We start from the raw sequence: 9,616 nt of genomic DNA, 5'->3' as shown, positions 1-9,616 counted from the left end.
CGCGAGGAAAAAATACGCGAAAAAATACGCGCGCTACAAAAACTACTCAGACGCCTGCTACGCAGGCTAATGCATATCTGAGAAATGTGTCTTCTTTGTGTTCCTTTTGCGTCAGTGGAGTCTCACTTGACTTAGTGTTTTGTGACTGTTGTGCGCCTTGTTTCATTCACTTGAACTGTTCAAATATTTATATGTAAATCTGTCAAAACTGAATGCACAAGGATGACAGGGAATCAGAAACCATGTAAACACTCCATGATTGGTTCATACACCGGAAAAGGTTGTCATAGCAAACTGAGCCGATTCCAAGAATAGTTAAATATAGAAAGTCACAAGACTTCTTTGTTTCGAGTTGAATTCCGCGAAAAGGGTGTAATCGCTCGCTTCTTCCAAAGACAACATGGATATCAAAACGTTGCTTCACAATCTCCGTGAAGAAGTGTCTTGTTCGGTTTGTTCGGGCGTATTTACCGACCCAAAACAGCTCCCATGCTTACACAGTTTCTGTCTGCACTGCTTGAAACAATGGCACAGAACTAGCTATGATGGCCGAGGCACAATCAGATGTCCAAACTGCCAAGCCGTTAGCAGAATACCTGAAAGTGGCGATCTGAAAGATCTTCCAACCAGCTTTTACCTGAATGGCTTGATTGATGTGCTTGCCATTAAAGAGTGCAAAAGCAGCCAAGTAAGATGTGGAAATTGCGACAGGAAAAGTTCCGAGACTTCTTATTGCTTCCAGTGGTGCTTATTTTATTGTCAAGAATGCGGCACTGCACACAACATCATCAAAAGCAACAACGACCACAGGGTTTTAGCGCTCAAAGACTTCCAAGACAAGGACTATGAGGATGTGTTGAAGCGACCAGCGTTTTGTTCTAAGCAAGGACATACGAAGGAAGAACTGAAGTTCTTTTGTAAGAACTGCGAAACGGCAGTCTGCCAAACTTGTGTCCTGTTGGAACATGGAGGTCATACTCTGAACTTGATCGAAGAAGAGGCAGAAACACAGAAGATTCAAATGAAATCGTTGGTTGAAACACAGAGGCAGAATTTGCAAGCAAAAATGAACGAAGTCCGTCGACTTGATGAAGACTACGCTAAACTCTTACAACAAGGCGAAGACGTCAAGAATGATATTCAAAGAATTGTTGACAATTTAATTACCGCCCTTCAAGCGAAGAAACAAAACATTTTCTCGGCGGTAGAAAACCAAACCATGAAATCGCTTGAAAGTCTAACAAAGCGTAAGACCAAGATCGAGGAACAAATAACGGTGATTGAAACATCGCTGGAAAAGGCTGACAAACTTTTAACGCGAAGTACAAACGCTGAAGTCGTTCAACTAAAGAAGTCATTAGAGACAATCTTGGAAGAAGTTTATCAAACCGACCCCGAAGGTCTTCCGGTGCGTTTAGCTTTCGTGGAAAATCAAAGGTTGTTGAACACTGTCAACATTGAAGAAATTGGTTCCTTGGAAATTCAAAACCGAACTGTAGCAAGTCAGTCTGTTGCTGAAGGCAAAGGACTCGAAGAAGGAACTGTTGGCGGTGAAGCACAAATTGTCCTGACGACAAGAAACGCCGAAGGAAGACAGTGTTACAATAAACATGACCGTGTTACGGTAGAGATCAGGGACGAACAAGGACGAGAATGCGCGACGGAAGTAGAAATAAATGACAATAAGGAAGGAAGCTACAAGATCAGCTATTCTCTCAGAGATCAAGGCAGATACAAAGTGACTGTAAAGGTAAACGAACAACATATTCGTGATAGTCCTTTTACTGTTCAAATTAAACCATTTCAGGTCAGACCTGTTTTTTCTTTTGGAAAAGGAGGTTCGTCTGTTGGAATGTTTAAGTATCCCTGGGGGGTGGCAGTGAATGACAGGGATGAGATAGCTGTAACCGATAGCTCAAACCACAGCATTCAAATCTTTAACAGTAATGGAAATTACTTACGATCCTTTGGTCGGCAAGGTAACAAAGCGGGAGAATTTAACCATCCAAGGGGAATAGCTTTTCAATGGACAATGGTAACGTTAGGATTCAGATTTTCAGTGGGAAGGGTGAGTACATAGGTATGTTTGGTGGGAGAGAAAGCCTCGATAGTCAGCTCTCTAACCCTTGTGAATTATCTGTAGACAGTGATGGGAATATTATCGTTGTTGATGCAGATAACAAACTGATTAAGATCTTTTCTCCTAATGGCAAGTTTGTGATGAAGATAGGTGGGCAGGGTTCTTTTACTTTTCCTATCCACTGTATTCAGTGTGATAGATATCTGATAGTGGCAGACAGAGATGAGCATTGTATAAAGGTTTTCGACAGGAATGGAAACTTTAAGTACAAGTTTGGAAAGCAGGGTGGAGGGGACGGGGAGTTTAATGAGCCCCGTGGTTTGTCAGTGAACAAGTCAGGACACCTGATGGTCTGTGATTCAGGTAATAATAGAATACAAGTATTTGAACTGAATGGAAAGTTTGTTGGCAAGTTTGGAACGAACGGCAGCAATTTAGGAGAATTCAATATCCCAAGGTCTGTAGCAGTTCTAAGTAATGGCCGAATTGTTGTGTCTGACTCGAAAAACACTCGACTGCAGATTTTTGAGTGAAAAATTGCATTCTCCAGTAAATGTCACTACATTCGTTGTTGTGAAGTCAACATTTTAATGTGATATCGTTTCACCTCATTTCCAAATCTGACAAATTAATTCAGAAAATATTACAGTAAAGATTAGTTAAGGTAAATCGTTTCCCGCACCGTAAAACTTGTGTGAAGCCATGCATACGAGGGTCGAGGAAGGCAAAGTTGAAATTCTCGTGGAAACTCAAATGTTTATCAGAATCTTAAAAGTAGTCTGTTAGAGATTACAAGCCCGAAAAGAAGTTGTTTTGAATTTTGTTATATAGCAAAAAAAAAGTAAGTGGATGGAGATTTAAATAACCATAAGATTTATGATAAAGTAAGAAAATTCAACCTTAGAAGGACAAAATAATGCTATGGCGTAATTATAATAAGAAACATTTTTGTTATCAATTTTACAATACATTTTACAATTTTACATTGATGATGCCTCGGGAGACTCGCACGCTTTTTGTAAGCTGAAAAGAAGCGTTATATATTTGGGAGTTCAACTTACGAATTTTTCTGACAAGTATTCATTTTACAGTTAAAAAACTGAAATATCAAATATTCCTTTCCATTTTAAGACAAACTCCGATATTCCTTCTTAATTTTTAGCTACTATTTAGTACTCATTATTCCGCCTCTTTAATACATTTCAGGGTTTAGGAGATATGTTGATTATTAAACATCATTTTTGAATAGGTGTTTGACAACCAGTCATTTATAGGAGTGTAAATATACGTCATTAACATCAATATACTGATTAATTACTTTCTCAGTTTATCATCATGTTGTATGATAAAATTAAGCTTAACCAGTTTAACTAATATGCCTGTGCTATACCAGTTGTTGCATTTATGAAGATTTGCTTAAGAGAAGGAAAATATTTGTATCTTGTGTAAGCAATCAGTAGATAATTACTTTTGTGTAATACAAGTGTAACTGTATTTTTTAACCATTCATGTATAGGAATGTACGTACAAATTAATTAACAATGGAAAGAGCAACGTATTGATTTAGAACTTAATAGTTAATTTTGCTATATCAGTAATTTACAGAGTTTTCGGTTTACTAGAAATCAAAAGTGCAATATTTAGCACTATAAAAAAAGTTAATAGTTCCTTGCTGTTTGAAATACTTGTTTAAATTTTGTGTTAAAGTTTCAATAAAAACCAATTGAGTTTTACTGAATGAAGTTGCTTGATGTTTTTTACAGAAATTTCATTCTGTTCCGTATTTTCTAAAACCTCGGTCTTTGTAGTGATAAGAAAATGGTATTTGTTTCGTCAAAGCAATAGGCCTAAGACTGGGTAAAGTATAATTAAAGGCGTAAAATTTAATCGGGCAAGGCAATTGAAAACCAGCTAAGTTCGTGACGCAAGGTTGATGTAAGGTTATCAACACTTATGCACAAATATTGTTGCTTTACTGATCATACCAGTAACAATGTCTGAAAACATTTGATGGTTGAAAGTGATGTATAAGTTCCTTTTGTCCGCCCCATGAAATGTCCCAATCCATTCGAACGACCTGTCCAATTCAAAAGAACCCAATCCTAGCACTGCTTTTAGCCTTGTAATCGAACTGTTAAACTTAAAAGCCAATCAGATTCGATAGATTTGATACCCAGAGAGCATAAAAATTTTAATCAAAACAGCGGAAAACCAGTAGGTCCTGCAAATAAAAAATGAATCTATTCAGCGATCTGTCTAACAAAGGCACGAGCTCAGCATTAGTCAGTCTCTTTTGTCTGTTAATATAAGGTTTTTGAATCATTAGAAAACGATCTATCAAAAGCGCTAAACAATCACTTGTAACGCTTGGGGACCCTACATTACGTACCTCGCTAATCTCAAGCCGCCCCGAATAGTGAGCTGTTCAGGGCAATCAGAAAAAGTGCTAAAGTGCTTCGGAGGGAGGGGGTAACGTCCGATAGTCGACTGAGATCCTATCCATGGGAAGTACCAATTCTCATAGTTGCTTCACGCTACGGGAAGGAAAGAATGACTTTACCTTTACCAAGTGGTATCAGCCGAATGTTACCTTTGTAAAGATCGTAAAAAGACTGAAAAGTACCCCAAGAGGTAGTACGTTTTCTTGATACAGGAAAAAGAGTTTCGTCACTACTAAGTTCAATCTCAGAGGACGCAGTCATAGACAGTCGCAGTCTCAGAGGCACGCCAGCGTGTGTTTTGTTTAAAGGATTTGTGGCCATCATAATGTCAGCATTAGAACTTAATGAGGCCCTGCGAGGGTTAATTCCGACAAGCGACACGGCCCAAAAAGAAGCAACAGCACATAAATTAAAATCGCGCAAACGACAACACTTATGGAAAAACTTAAATTCCGACAAGGACAAGAAATTTTCCTTCAATTCAACTACAGACAGCGACAGAAAGTGCGATGAAACAGCGACACGGGGCATTTTTAAATCTAGGCAACCGACACTGTGGCCCATCCAGGTTATAATAACACCATTTAAGGCGGGGTTTCACCTGAAGGTCGTTTTTTTTCACCGCTTAACAAAGAAATATGGGAGATTTATTGTAATTTTAAAATAAGTATTGTTAGGCAAAAATTGGTAGACGGACACCAAATTTGATACACTGTTTCACAAAACAAAAACTGGCATGGGAATCACGAAAAATATAACGGAAATGAGACTGGGATTTGGGCACAAAATAGGCTTGGGATGGGACTTGGGCAAAATATGGGCTGGGAAATTAGATTTACCTCTCCCTCCCTCTTACTGGACCCTCTTAGACGAAGGTGCTAGTAGTCATGCGTTCATATTGCATACAAGCATTATGTTGGATGGACAAACGGACTGGCACATTCACTGCCAAGTGCACGCAAGGTTTTGAAAAAGCCATTTCAATGCTACTGTGCACGCTGCAATTTAGTACTTGAAGTAAACAACAAGACTTGCGTTGCCTTGTGTTGGGTTGCCAAACAGTGAAAAACTGACGACTAGCGTGCAAATTTGATTAAAAAAAAACTGACGACTAGCGTGCAAATTTGATTAAACCAAAGTGAGCGCAAGTCATCGCAAGTGTACGCAAGTGCACGCAAGTCCTTGCCAAACGGTGTCACAAGTAGACTTAGTTTTCAACCTGCGCCTACTTGCGACTACGTTTAGCCAGTCCATTGTCAAGTAACTTTTATTACCGTGCAGTGACTAATGTGCGAAAGAGACAACTCCAGCTGTAATTGTCCCTTTAGAAGACAGAATACGAAATGAATTTTTCTGTGGAGTGATTTTTCTCGACATACTGTTCGTTTCTGTTTGCAGCTTACCAAGATCATATGACCGGTTGCACACGATTTTCATGACAATGGCAGCGACAGCGGGAAAACACGTGACATGAACAACAGCAAAAACAGAATTTGAAAAATAGTTTCCTAAATTAAATAATAGTTAATACCTGGGCTAAAAAATTCGTAAATTGCAGGGTTTATGGAAGAACTTGACGTCTGCGCCAGGAAACACCAGATCTGCAGTTCAAAGTTGTTTTCACTGTACACTCCATAGACATTGAGCAAATCTACAACAAATTTCGGGCCCCAGCATAAAACAAAGCCAAGAACAGCGACGACCATCAAGCGAGTTGATTTTACTTTAGACTTGGCAACCGCACCGTGAATTGTTCCATTTTTGCTTCTTTTACATAAACTAACAGCGATCGTTGTGTAGGCGATGAACATGTACATTAAAGGAATAACAAACGCCAGCAAAAAGTAGATTGTTTTGGAAAGTTGAGTTTTCCAGCCTGAAGGCAAGTGACAGAAACTATATTCTTTACACGATTCAGTTCCATTACTTTCTTTGGAGCAAATCACTCGAGAGTCTGTCTAAACGCTGTAAATGAAAGGCGCAGACGTTATGAAGGCGTAAGTCCAGATGGCGGCAACCAACATTAAGTAAGTCTTCAAGTGTCTTGACCCCAGGCTCTTAAAAGGTCGCAAAACGTTTCTGTGTCGGTCCCAGGTAATAGCGACCAAACTGTTAAAAATAGCCGCGGCGCATGCGAGGTCCATGAGGACTAGGGCCTTACACGATGAAGAATTTCCCTTTCAGGAATGAATGCTCCAAAATACTGGAACGGTCACGTGAAGTAGCAGATGAGTGACTGACAAATGAAAAATCAGGAAGCTTGAAATATTTTGCCGTATCTTACCATGTCGAAGCATTACAAACACCACCATACTGTTAAGAACTGCTCCACAAGAAAGCAAAACATAGTAGGCGATGTACCAATAGTAAACAAAGCCTGAACGATATATAGGCGAAGGGTTTGTTTTGTTCCAAGTTTCTTTTGTTTGATTCATTTTTTGCAACAATTTTCTTTCCCTGACTTTTGACACTTTAGCACCGTTGGCAAAACGAGAGAAAACTTTGTTTTCGATATCAAAATGTTTAAAATTTGAACTTCTCACTGCCAAAGCACGGAAAACTCAATGGATTACTCAATGCAATGAATTGAAGCGTTAATTAAATTGGTTTGAACTGCAGATTCTATGCCAAATTCATATTTATTCTTCTCTAAATGTTCCGGTTGTGGTTTCGTGAGCAGCTAAGTAAACAGTGCAAAAAACGTAAGAGCATGATCACAGCAAACAAACAAACTTTAGATCAAGTACAATGTAATTTAATTATAACGCTAGTGGTTCTGTGTTTCAGCGGTAAAATATGATTATTTTTATATTGCATTGGTTAAATAAACTAAGTGCTTTTAGCTATGGTGTTATTAATTTACTTTGCATTTCAGTTATAGCTGACAGTTTCCCCTTTCTAAAAGCAAGGGCTCCATTTAAATAGAGTTTTTGCCACCGCCAATTAAAAATACAATACCGTAATGGCCGAAAAATTAAAAAAAAAACCTTTTCGACTCACCTAAATAGTAGGCTAACCGATGCAAATTGTTTTTAAAGCTTACAAAATGTGGAAGGAGAATTCCGGAAGAAAATCTGTCAAGGTACAAAAGTTGTCATCAAAAAGTAAAGTCGACCTTTCACCGGTTTTGAGGGAGAAAAAACTAATTTCCGTAAAGTTGTCCGAACTGTGCAAACGGCAAGAGAAAAGATTTACCACCGATTTATTGCATAAAAGTTACGAATTTTTATGTGTTCGTGAGCTGAACCCAATTCAGCGCAGCGACGTCTACTTTAATTTTAGAACCAATCACAGGCCGGAAAAGTGAGACAGCAATACCACGAAATATTGACGACTCGCGCATAATATAAACAAAACTTTCAGAGGATCGTGATAAAATTTGAAAATAAAAGTCGGAAAGAACAACCAGTGACACAATCATTCTTATTTTAAATTTTCAGGAAATCTCTACTTTTTCTGTTTTATTTTAAACCCGTCAATCCCCAACCCCAACCTTGCTCTTTCCTTTTAAACATCTCTACGAAATAAAGGGTCCGCAAAGCATACATGTATGGCTTACATGTTAAAAGGATAGCATAGTGCCAGTAAAAAGGTAGCATACAACCCTATATAACTCTATGTAAGTTTTCTTCGTACCCAGCTTGCCGCAATGATCAACCAATAAACAACTCTTTATAAATTGAAAGTTAGATTTCCTATAGCTCTTGTTGAATGATGTGATAGGCTAAAAATCTGCACAAATTGTCTTTTTATGAAAAATGAATGATATATTAAGTAAAACAGTACAATTAAATATGGGGGGTGGCTTGTTTTACAAGGGCTTGGGTTATTTTCTGCTTTCCTATCGCGGAAGCCATTTGTTAAAAAAAACTCTGTACGTGCAAACGTTTCATAACTCGTAATGTTTTTCACGATTATGTAACATCTGAGGAAAAATGCAAATCTCAACTTTCGCTGTTTGTAGAACAGGATGCGAAAACACCTTGTTTACTTTCCGCTAAACTCGCATGATTTGAAAATAAAATATCTGCAGATAATGTCAGCTTAAAATCTTAATTGATACCCACGTATTTCGTAATAGCACGAAGTTGTTTTGCCCACGTAAACTTTGTGTCCCGCGAGATTCTCACAGATTAAACGTCTATTTGTTAGTATTTATGTATGTAGAGGATTAGACAGTGTTTGTTGAATATAAACACTGTCTAATATATTCAACTCCTCGGCTGCGTTTGTAAATAGCCAACTGGTCTGCCTCCTGCCAGTTGGGGTTTTTAACCATGTTATGTTCATTTACAATATTTGTTTCACATTGGCCCTGAAAAGCCCCATTGGGGGAGTGGTCAATTAAGTATATTATTTTTATTTTTATTATAACACTAACTGTTTCGTTGTAGCTTTGATGTATTCTAATTCTCAGGAAAGGAAACTGATTTTGAGTCCTTTTGCATCTTTTATCAAAGGCAACTCAGCTTGTCTGTAGCTTTGATGTAAACCAAGTTTTCATCAGTTGAAAGAACACGACTTTCATTTAAAGACTTTCTTCACACACCGTATGCAATAGGAAAAAAAGCTGTATTTATGGTATTTTATGACAATGAAGCGAGCTCAAATTGCAGTATTTTAACATAAAATCAAGTCTTGATTTTCGATAAACAACTGGTTGCATAAGATTGCCGGCATATCAAAAATCCTTGATAATCTCATTTCAGAGAGGATGAGGCGATTTTGAAATTTCATTTGAAAATAAAGATTCCAGTAGCTCATTTAATACACTTTAAAAAGGGTTTGATTCTAAATTCAGATTATTTATCATTTGGGATCAGTTGCAAAGCTGTGTGCGTGCATGTTCAAACTAAAAAAATATTTTTTTGCTTAAGTGTTTATCTTTTTTTTGTAAAATGTCCATCTCACGTTTTCATACACGCCAGAGCCATAACAAGCAGCTATTTCAAAAAGAAATAGTGTTTCGTTTCCAGATTGCGGAAGCGTGAGAATAGCGTAACTTTTAAGAACAGGTGGGTTTGGGGTTTATTTTAATTTGGAGGTCCTAGTGTATATGTTGAATTTGCTGAATTTATGCGCAAGTGAAGAATGA

General features: G+C 37.9%; 2 pseudogenes; one reads left to right on the top strand and one right to left on the bottom strand.

Moving 5' to 3' along the window:
• Window positions 1–243: 243 nt before the first annotated feature.
• Window positions 244–2,617, top strand: LOC144629845 (E3 ubiquitin-protein ligase TRIM45-like; annotated as a pseudogene).
• A 3,412-nt stretch (window positions 2,618–6,029) lies between these two features.
• LOC144630968 (neuropeptide FF receptor 2-like) lies at window positions 6,030–6,956 on the bottom strand (annotated as a pseudogene).
• Window positions 6,957–9,616: the final 2,660 nt, after the last annotated feature.

The sequence above is a fragment of the Oculina patagonica genome, chromosome 11, assembly GCF_052425735.1.
Source record: "Oculina patagonica isolate OP01 chromosome 11, crgOcupat, whole genome shotgun sequence".
NCBI classification, from domain to species: domain Eukaryota; kingdom Metazoa; phylum Cnidaria; class Anthozoa; order Scleractinia; family Oculinidae; genus Oculina; species Oculina patagonica.
The sequence above is the reverse complement of the archived record's forward strand: the minus strand, read 5'-3'. Positions and strand labels throughout refer to the sequence as shown.